This window comes from Salvia hispanica, chromosome 3 (assembly GCF_023119035.1).
Source record: "Salvia hispanica cultivar TCC Black 2014 chromosome 3, UniMelb_Shisp_WGS_1.0, whole genome shotgun sequence".
Taxonomy (NCBI): Eukaryota; Viridiplantae; Streptophyta; class Magnoliopsida; order Lamiales; family Lamiaceae; genus Salvia; species Salvia hispanica.
In genome coordinates, this window is record NC_062967.1 from 31,569,348 (window position 1) to 31,579,079 (window position 9,732).

The window sequence follows — 9,732 nt, forward strand, 5'->3', positions numbered from 1 at the left end:
AAACATAAACCAATCAACAACTAATATTAATCTAAAATCAAATTCAATACATGAATATGAACACAATCAATAAGCTAAATAATAGATAATGATTGTTACCTTCGTTATTTGCTACAGATTCCATCGAAGCAAATTTTCACAGCAATTGAAGAGGTAATCAATGAAAATAAGAACGCAAAATTGAAAACATCTTCCCGATCACAATTATGGAAACAAAATCTGAAGACTATGGAAAATGAATCAAATCTGGAGCCTATGGAAACAAAATAAGCGAAAAGTATGGAAACAAAATCGCAGAGAAGAGGAGAGAATCAAATTGAGTGATCTGGATCAAAATGGAAACAAAATCACAGAGAAGATGAGAGAATCGAAAATCGCTGAGAAGAAACCGATGAGAAGAGCGTGAAATCTGGAGTGAATCTGGAGCGAAATTCAAAAATTAAATTAACGAAATGACATATTTACCCTCTGCGCCTGTTTTTATTAAGTAAATCTAAGTTTGAATCTCAACCACAAGATTATAAAATATGTGTGGTCCAGATTTAGTTATAGAGTTATCATGTGATTTGAGAGTTATGATATGATCGCATCTCTATATATATATATATATATATGTACTTGTGCATTATCTCAGTCCAATATTTAAATTATCCTTCGCCCATACAACTTCACACAATGACCCACAAAGAAAAAGTATTAAAAATGTATAAATATGCTATTTGTCGAAGGTTGTCCTAAAAATATTCCTTCCATTCCGACCAATACACAGATTCACTATGTAGCATTGTTTATGCAGACTTGTACTCTCTTTGTATCACTCAAGATGTCCTATCTTTTCTTTTTACATTGACTTCTAGCCAATCCCATAATTTTTAATATTGAACTATAAAATCACAATTTTGTATTTTCTTTTCACAATTGCATATCATGATCTGAATCGAAACTAATATGACAAAATCAAAATATAATATGACAACAAAACGACATTGTCATGGACAAAACAACGAGTCCACATGCATGCCCACTAATGGAGAAGCTTTTTGTAGTGTGGTTGGACGTTGAAGATATATAGGGTGTGGTTTTTCTACATACATATAATTATAATGCATCTAAGATCATTAATTATCCAAAAGAAGAATAAAGAAAAGAAAAAAGGAGAGAGTGGAAACTTTATATAGCATAAGTCTTCCCCTTTATTTGGGATGCACTTTTACATTGCGTGTTGATTTATGGCTCAAGGATAACGTAGCTCTCACGTCCAACATATCTATCGCTTTTATTTTATTTTATTTTATTTTGCAAAAATAGACACTTTGACATTCATGTCTTGTGGCCCCGCTCACTAGTTCAATTCTTTATCTCTGTCATTATAATTCATTGTCACCTCTATTGTCATTTCAATTATTGGAAATGGTTTCTATTTCAACCGCTTTCGTTGGTGTTTTTCTTTATATGTGTTTCGAGATAAATGTTATTTATCGAGTAATATTTTGACAAAAAGTTTGTTTTAAAGATAAATTTAAATGTCCTTGCTCTTTTTTAATACATAAGTTGCTGGCATATTCTGATGAAAGGTAAAATCGAGTTTTCTGCTTAATTGCCAAATAAATCATAAAAGATGTCACGATTCTAGTACGTCCCATATATACTTTGAACAATTGAATTAAAATCACGAAATTTGTTATTTTTCGTAATTATCTCATTCTAGAGTTGCCATTTTCTATCTTGTTACCTACCAATACTATCAATTTGTGGGTAAATTGGCTGACAAATTTGTTGGGATGTGGTTATTTTTGCAGAAAGAGCAGGCACGCTATGAATCACTTGAACTGAAATTAGACATGCACTTCGGATAAAGGCCAAAGGGATATGAATTTATATATTGATATAATAATACTAATATTATTTGCGTGTGATGACTATAAGCTATGGTACTAATTAAATAATTACGCAAAAATGAAAGCATTTTTATACTATTACACTTTTCTTGCATGTCACAAACCCCCAAATATTCCACTCTTTTTTAGTAGTACTACCTTTTCTCCCTCTCTCGTTTACTCTATCATTATCACAACCCACTCATTTCTTCTTCGAATTCCAATTTCAAACATCTTCTTTTTCGACTAATGTTAAAATTATTTAATTCCGTAACTCGATGAATGACAGTTTTTCTTATCTAATCATTAATTATCCCAATAATTAATGCATTAAACACATTTAAAAGTTTTCTCTAATGACAATATTAGAAACAAATTAATTGATTCCCGTCATTCGACTTTCACTTTTCTCTTTTGTCGAACATGTATTTAAAAAACATCCAAACATGTTTTTGGATAATTGGAGAATATAATGGTGAGAATTTGTGTATATGTGTTACGTCAACTCCCGATTTATATTTGTAAAGGTTGCAAAGTCATAATTACATGTTTGCAACATCAATGCGTGTTTATTCTTCTTTCGTCAACCATGCTCATTTCTTCATCCCTACCACCCATTCATCAAATCTAATGTGGGCCTCCCCGTAGAATATATGCAACAATTGTATTTCAAAATTAGACAATCATGAATTTCAAAACTCATTATCGTTCATGGAATATAGTGTTATTTTTTATTCTAGAAAATGATCATAAAAAAATGTGGAATGTGAGGCCTATTATAGTTTATGAAATATTTTAATCAATAATTTTAAAGTAGGACATTCAAAAATAGTAAATCGAAACTGTAAAGTCGGACAAATAGAGTATTAATTAATACTAGTATGTGAAAGGTAGAAATTTAATTCTTGACTTCATATCTTCGACCCTAACTACTGTCAATGCATTAATTTAGATACAGCACAGATAAATGGAGTATTAATTAATACAGCACAGATAAATTCTCTTAAAATAGGAAAGGAGAAAAAACAAGAAAAATCGTAAGAATAAATCATGCGACAAAAAATATTAAAAAAGAAATAGCGGCGTACAACCCGACAAACCGGGGGAGGGGGGCGAATTTCCACGCCTGCATGGACGTGCGTGTGACTAGCTGGCATGCTCCTGTGGGCCCCACTCGCGTGCGAACCCAGCCTTCTCTACCCAACGTACAATTTTATTCCTCACAATAGCATCTCCAAGGGCAAGTGGCAATAGGTCAGCCACAAGCTAGCCATTCTCTTTCTCTGCCATGTCATCAATACTAAAATTCCACCTGCCACATTAGTATTTTAATCAAATAGGCTAGCATAAGGTCAGCCACATGCTAGCCGCAATAAAACTAATTCAAAAATAACTACATTTACGAAATCAAAATTTACGATAAATTACGGAATTAAATTTACGAGACATACACGAGAAAATTCATTCATTTCATTAAAAAAAAGGTACATAGAAAAAAAATACATGATTTTTTATAAAAAAAACGGGCTTCCACACACGAGCCCCGCCGCTCTCTACTCCTCATCGTCGCCCCCGCCGCCACCCGGGGTATCTGAGCCCCCCACCAGTGCCCTCGTGACATCCAAATCCACCTGCATGTTCTCGAGCATCGTTAAAGAAACCTCTTCTCCATGGGGTCAGTTGCGGCCCTCCACTCTTGGAAGACCTTGTACATCCGTTCCTCCGTTTTTGACGCGAGAATAAGGTGTACGCGCGTGGTGTTCGCAACCAGCGGATCGTCGCTTAATCAACAACCACGCCTTAGCCACGTCGACGTACACATCCTCCGTCTACTTCCTCCGCGTGGGAGTATCGTGAACAGCGGGCTGCGACGACTCGCCGACCACCTTGCTCTTCCCCTCGGTCTTCTTCTTCTTCGGTGCGGCCCCGACCCGCTGGAACGGGAGTGTCCGCCTCCCCGATATCGATCCCCATCTCATGTAATGACAAAAGGTCATCCCCAGTGAATTGCGTCTCCACTTGGGTCGACGTGTGAGGCGAAGCCGTCAAAAAATCAAGAGAGGGACGATAGACCATGCCCCCCCCCCCCGACCCCTGCATCTCGGGATGCATACTTGGCCGCATCCCTCCCTGCCATACCAGCATCATCCCCATCATCTGTTGCAGCATCTGCTGCTGCATCTGGGGCATACCTCCCCACCCCGGCGTTGCCTGCCCGCCGCTGGACTGCGCCCCCGCCCGGGCATCCCCCACTGCATCCCCCCCTGCGCTCCCGCCATCATCCCCATCAACTGTTGCCAAGGGACGTTAAACCCTTGGCCCATCTGGCCCCATCCATATCCCACGGTACCGTGGGAGTTTGATATCCGCTCGTCGCCGGACTGGACTCGTTGTTGTTGTCCATCGCCGATGTTGCTCTTGTATTTTTCGTAAATTTAGAGAGAGAGAAAACTCGTTAAAACAAGCGGTGCAAATGAAAATGAATATAAATCGTGTATATATAGTTTTTCAAAAAAAATAAAAAAAATGAAAAATGGGCGCTGGCCGATCGCTCGCTGATCGGCACGCCACAATGGCGGCGAGCGCCCTCAAATCGGCCTGCGCTCGCCGGTTTCTTCGCCGAAATGCGGATGGCCGATTCCAATAGTTCGGCTAGCCGACCGGCTAGCGACGCAAATCGGCTAGCCGCCACTGGAGATGTTATCATCACATTATTTTCCTAATCTTCGTTATCAATTCTTTAATCATACTTTACAACCTCAAGTCTAGACACGACGCCGGTTCTTGAATAGCGGTCTGTAAAATATTGAGAATTGAATAGAAATGGAGAAACCTTTATTGAACGAGGATGGAGAATATGCAGAAATCGTCAATCACTCGAAAAAAGAAGAGAGAAGGAGAAAATATCTTTATTGACTACATATTGGAAGAGTTGACTACAATTTACAATAAATGCCATATATAAGCGCTAGAAATAAAAGCTAAACTAAAACCCAATTACATTTTATTTTCCAATTCTAATAAATTTTATTTTCCAATTCTAAGGCCATCCACAATGGGACGGACGATGCGACGGACAATGTATCGTCCGTCGCATTGCCCGCCACTGTGGTATCACGGAAGATGGTTAACCATCGTCCGCGCCCAATCGATCGTCCACGGACGAAGCGCGGACGATGATCATCGTCTGTCGCATCTAGGGATGTCAATCGGGCCAGCCCACCGGGTTTCGGGCCAAAACCCTATTCGGGTTGCTGGTTAATCGGGTGCGGGATAATCGGGTTGTGATTTTCTTTGGGTTATAAAAGTTCAACCCTAACCCTAGAAGCTCGGGTTTCGGGCTAACCCGGCGGACTAATCGGGTTGCTATCGATAAAATTAACATGCGATCAATCCAATAAATAATGGTGAAAATTAATTATATTTATAAAATATAAAATATTTTATTATGATATATTTGAGATATATGCTTAAACTCAAACATAAACAACATCATATACTAATATTTGAGATTTATGCAAAGCAAAACATAAACATCAAGAAATTTTAAAGCATGTTTTAGAAATTTAAATATATTTTTTAGTGAATTTGAAGTTTCTAGTTAATATATTTATTATTATGTTAATAAAAATTTAATACTCCATTTTTATATTTAATATATAAAATTGAAAGTTATTTTTTTAGTAATCTATATCATAAAATAATAAATGAAGTGTCGAATTAGAGTCAAACAAATAGAACAATAGAAATTTTATTTTTTTAATTTTTAAAACCTATATACCTCTCACTTTTTCACTTCATTTTTTACTCCTTTCACTCTCAAATTTTACATTTTTACATTTCAAAAAAAATGAATCCGGGGATTACCCCGTCCGAATAGTCCCTGTTCGGTGGTGCTGATGGTGGTCCCCAAAGAATATCGGGACGACAAACCCCCGAATCCCGATTTCAAAACGGCTGCGGGGGTGACATGGAGCCTTCTCCCAAGCCCCCTGGGGGCCGCACCCCGGGCCCACCCCCCCCCCGCCCCGGGGCCGGGCCCCGCCACCAAGAAGAAGCGGGCAAGGACGAGACGGGTTCCTTTAAAGGGCCCGAAGATTTCCCCCGGGAAAGGGCGAACTACGCCCCGGGAAAAATCCATCGTCTTGCGAGATGTTGGATTGATGTTTTTGAGGGTCCGCCGCCCCAACCCAAGGTTCGGGATTTGGGGGCGCTCGCCCAAAAAAACAAGCGCCCCCGCCCAACAGCCAACGGACGACCGGGGCCAAAAAAAAGCAAACCAATTTTTTAAGGGGGAAAATGACAAGTGCGAGAGGGGGAGGCGGGAGTCTGGGATGTGGGGGGAAAAATGTGCACGACATGTCATTGTACAATTTGCCACCAACATGGGCGTTGTTGAAGGAGAAGTAAAATTCTTTGGGGGTGTGTGAACCGGTGTGTTTAGTGATTCCCGCTCTTCCTAGTGCTTGTAAAAATAAGCCTCCAGACCCCAAAATCAACTAGATCGCGGGTCGGGAACTCGGAACGGAGAATCTCGCCTTTGGATACCGGGAACATCCCAAAACCCTCAACCACGCAAAAATTTTCAAAAAAGTAGGGATGACCCCACGGGAATGGTGAATGATTATGCGAATCTGGAAACATTTTTTGGTTTGGCTGCCCGTTTTTTTTGGGTTTGGGGGAAATTAAACTAGGTTTAAAAAGAATTTATATGCAAAAATTAGATCTAGGCAAAATAATATTGCATAAAAACTAAGAAAACAATCACTAGATCTAAAGATTTTAACTAATTTTAGACAAAATTTTAAAAATCAATGGGCCCCAAAGAAAAAAGGTAGATACGATAAAAGAAAACAGATAACTAACAAAGACCAAGAAAAATGACTTCATCTTCCCCAGGACCGCAAGAACACTGGAAATTTTGGGACGCGATTCGAAAAAAAACAATCAGATTCAAAACGAGGTGAATCAAAAGATAAAAAAATTCTACGCTATAGACGAAGCCAAACAAAAACGATCATAACACTTGAAATTCATGCACAAATCTACCCCTGACCCAAAAACTCATGCTAATCCCCCCGGACCCAAGCATCCGACACAAAACTCCAAAAAAAACCCCCAAACACGTTTTTGATTCTCCACGATCAAAAACAACAATTAGGGATCAAAAACGCCCCAATCAAACACCATGTCAAGGGAAAAAATAGCTCAACATAAATCAACTCCAACAAAGGTAAATGAACCAAAAAAAATGCATAGGAAATTAAGCAACATAAACAAGATTCGACCCCCAAAGTGGGTTAAAAAACAAGAAACAACAAAAAAATTTAAAATGATTTTTCTTGCCCCCCGCGGACGGTTTACGCCAACTCGAACTCAAAAACGCCCCCCTTAACCATCCCGAACCCCCATTTCCAAGTGTGTTGGGGGAGAAGTGTGACAAAAGTTTCTTTCCTTTTTAGTTTACTCCTCCTTTATAGGCGGAGGTGGGGCCCCGAGGTATAGATAGACTTTGTTCCCCTGTATTAACCCCCTTCCTCCGGCCTTTTTTTTCTTCGTTTGATCAATTTCTGTTTCGCTAGGGGAATCCGATCTCCGGGTCAGGCCCTTTTCACCACCCCCCTTTTAAACAAACATGTTAGACCCCCTAAATGTGATTTTTCCTAAAACCAAAGCGAAATTAGCCTTATCAAAACGCACATTAAACCATACTTTCCTCAAGTATAAAGACAAGAGAAAAAATAAGGCAATTTCAAACCTTCCCCGACCCCTTTTTCGGACTCAAACACTCCAGACCTAGCAAACCCGGGACAATTTTAGACCTAAAATGAAAACACATAAACCAAAAACGAAAACACATAAACACTAGCATGAACGGCTTCAACTTTTAGGGGCCCCACAAGATTAAGGTCAATCCAACCCCGTCATCTCCAAAAAAACCTTTCCCTTTCCTCCTAGCCTCCCCAAAAATGGTCTTTTCTTCCCCAAATTTTTGGGTTCACTCATACCATTCCCACCGGGGGTGTTAGGACCAAACTCTCTTAAGTCATCCCATACCACGGGTCGTTATGAGAATTTTCCCCCTTTAACCCCTTTTTTTTTTTTTTTTTTTTTTTTTCGGGCTTGTCCACCATACCTTTAATTTCCCCGACTTCCACTTATACCCCCTTAATTATACTTCTTGATTTTACTTGATTTCCCCCCGGACCTTGTCCAAACATCCCTCCGTTTTTCATTTATTTTTTTTCCCCCCTAAATTCTTTCCTTGCATTGTTCCCCCTTTTCATGTGTTAGCTCGGTTTTTAAAATTTTTAACTCGCTTTTTTAAAATGGGGTTTTCAGTAAATGGCTTTTCATCGTTGCTTCACTCGTTTCGTTTTAAAGAAAAATTTAAGTTGGAATACCCCCATATTTTCAATTACTCTCACTAAGGGGAAACTTGCCATATTATATTCAGCCATGCGCTCAAAAAAAATAGACCTAACTACCTTTTATCAAAAATTTCATACTCCTTCCCCCCCCACTTCCTCAAACTTGGCCTCAAGCCTTTGAAGGGAAATAAAAATCAATGCAAAACAACAGTTTTTTCACCTTAGCCGACATCGGGTAAAAGGGAAAGATAAAACAAACAAAAAAAAACAAAACAACTTCTCACACTTAGACCAGACGGGGGTAAGTGGGAGAAAAGAAAAGAAAAAAAACAAAAAAAAATGTAAAAGGAAAAAAAAATAAATTTACTGGCAGGGGGGGTTCCCGGGGGGGCGAATGTGGTGGGATTCCGGGGGGATTTTCACCTTCTTCTTTGGGTTTTATCCACTCTTCCCCTGCTTGTCTTGTCCGGGGGGGACCACTTCATCACTTGGGCTGATTTGGGGGGGCCCGGGGAAATTGCTTGGGAACGGCGGGGGGGTCATGGAGGATTGGGAAAAGGGCCCCCGATGGGCTTTGACCTCCTATACGCCCCAAAAAATACCCCTTTTTTCCCCCAAGCGGGGCATTACCCGGGCAAATTTTCCCCTTTTTAGGAGCATCTTAGACCGGGGAAAGGGTTTTTAACTCTTTTTTCGGTGGACGGGTTCCCGAGGCAGAGTTTTTCTCCATACTTCTTGTCGCTATTCCTCTAGACTTGTTCCTTCGTCTGGGCTCTTCCCTTGAACTGACCCTCGGGCTTGGATTGAAATTATCAGTGTATGTTGCGTAATGCCATGATCGCTTCATTGATTTGGTCGTCCATGTTCCGAGTAAAGGGTTTCACACCATCCCCGTCACCTCCTTCTCTACAGCCTGCTTAGCTCGACTGTTAACTGCCTCGCATTAACCTCGGCCTCAAGATATTCCTCGACCAGGGGTTAATCACATCCACAAAGATGCAAATTTCGTATCGAGTGGTTTTTTCATCGCTTCATCAATGCTGAAGGTGTACTTCTCCCCATGATAGTCTAGGTATATCGCTCCATCAAACACATCAATAATAGTCTTTGCGGTGCGAAGGAAAGGTCTTCCCAACAGCACCCCGCTTAGACTCAGCAAACATTCATTATCACTCATTTTTATCACATGAAAATCAGCCGGTACAGGAAATCATGCACTCTAACTATGACATTTTCCAACACTCCCTCAGAGAGATGCTGTTCTATCGGCTAACTGAATTACCACTTTCGTATTTACCATGCTAACTCCCACCAATTTTTTATATATTGAAAGAGGTAAAACATTTATCGATGCACCTAGATCACACATGGCATGCTCAATTTTAATATCACCTAGAGAAAATAGGGAGAAAGGAACATACCTCGGGTCCTGTGCATTTTGGATGGCATCCTTCTTTTTGTATCACCGCGGACACATCTCTCTT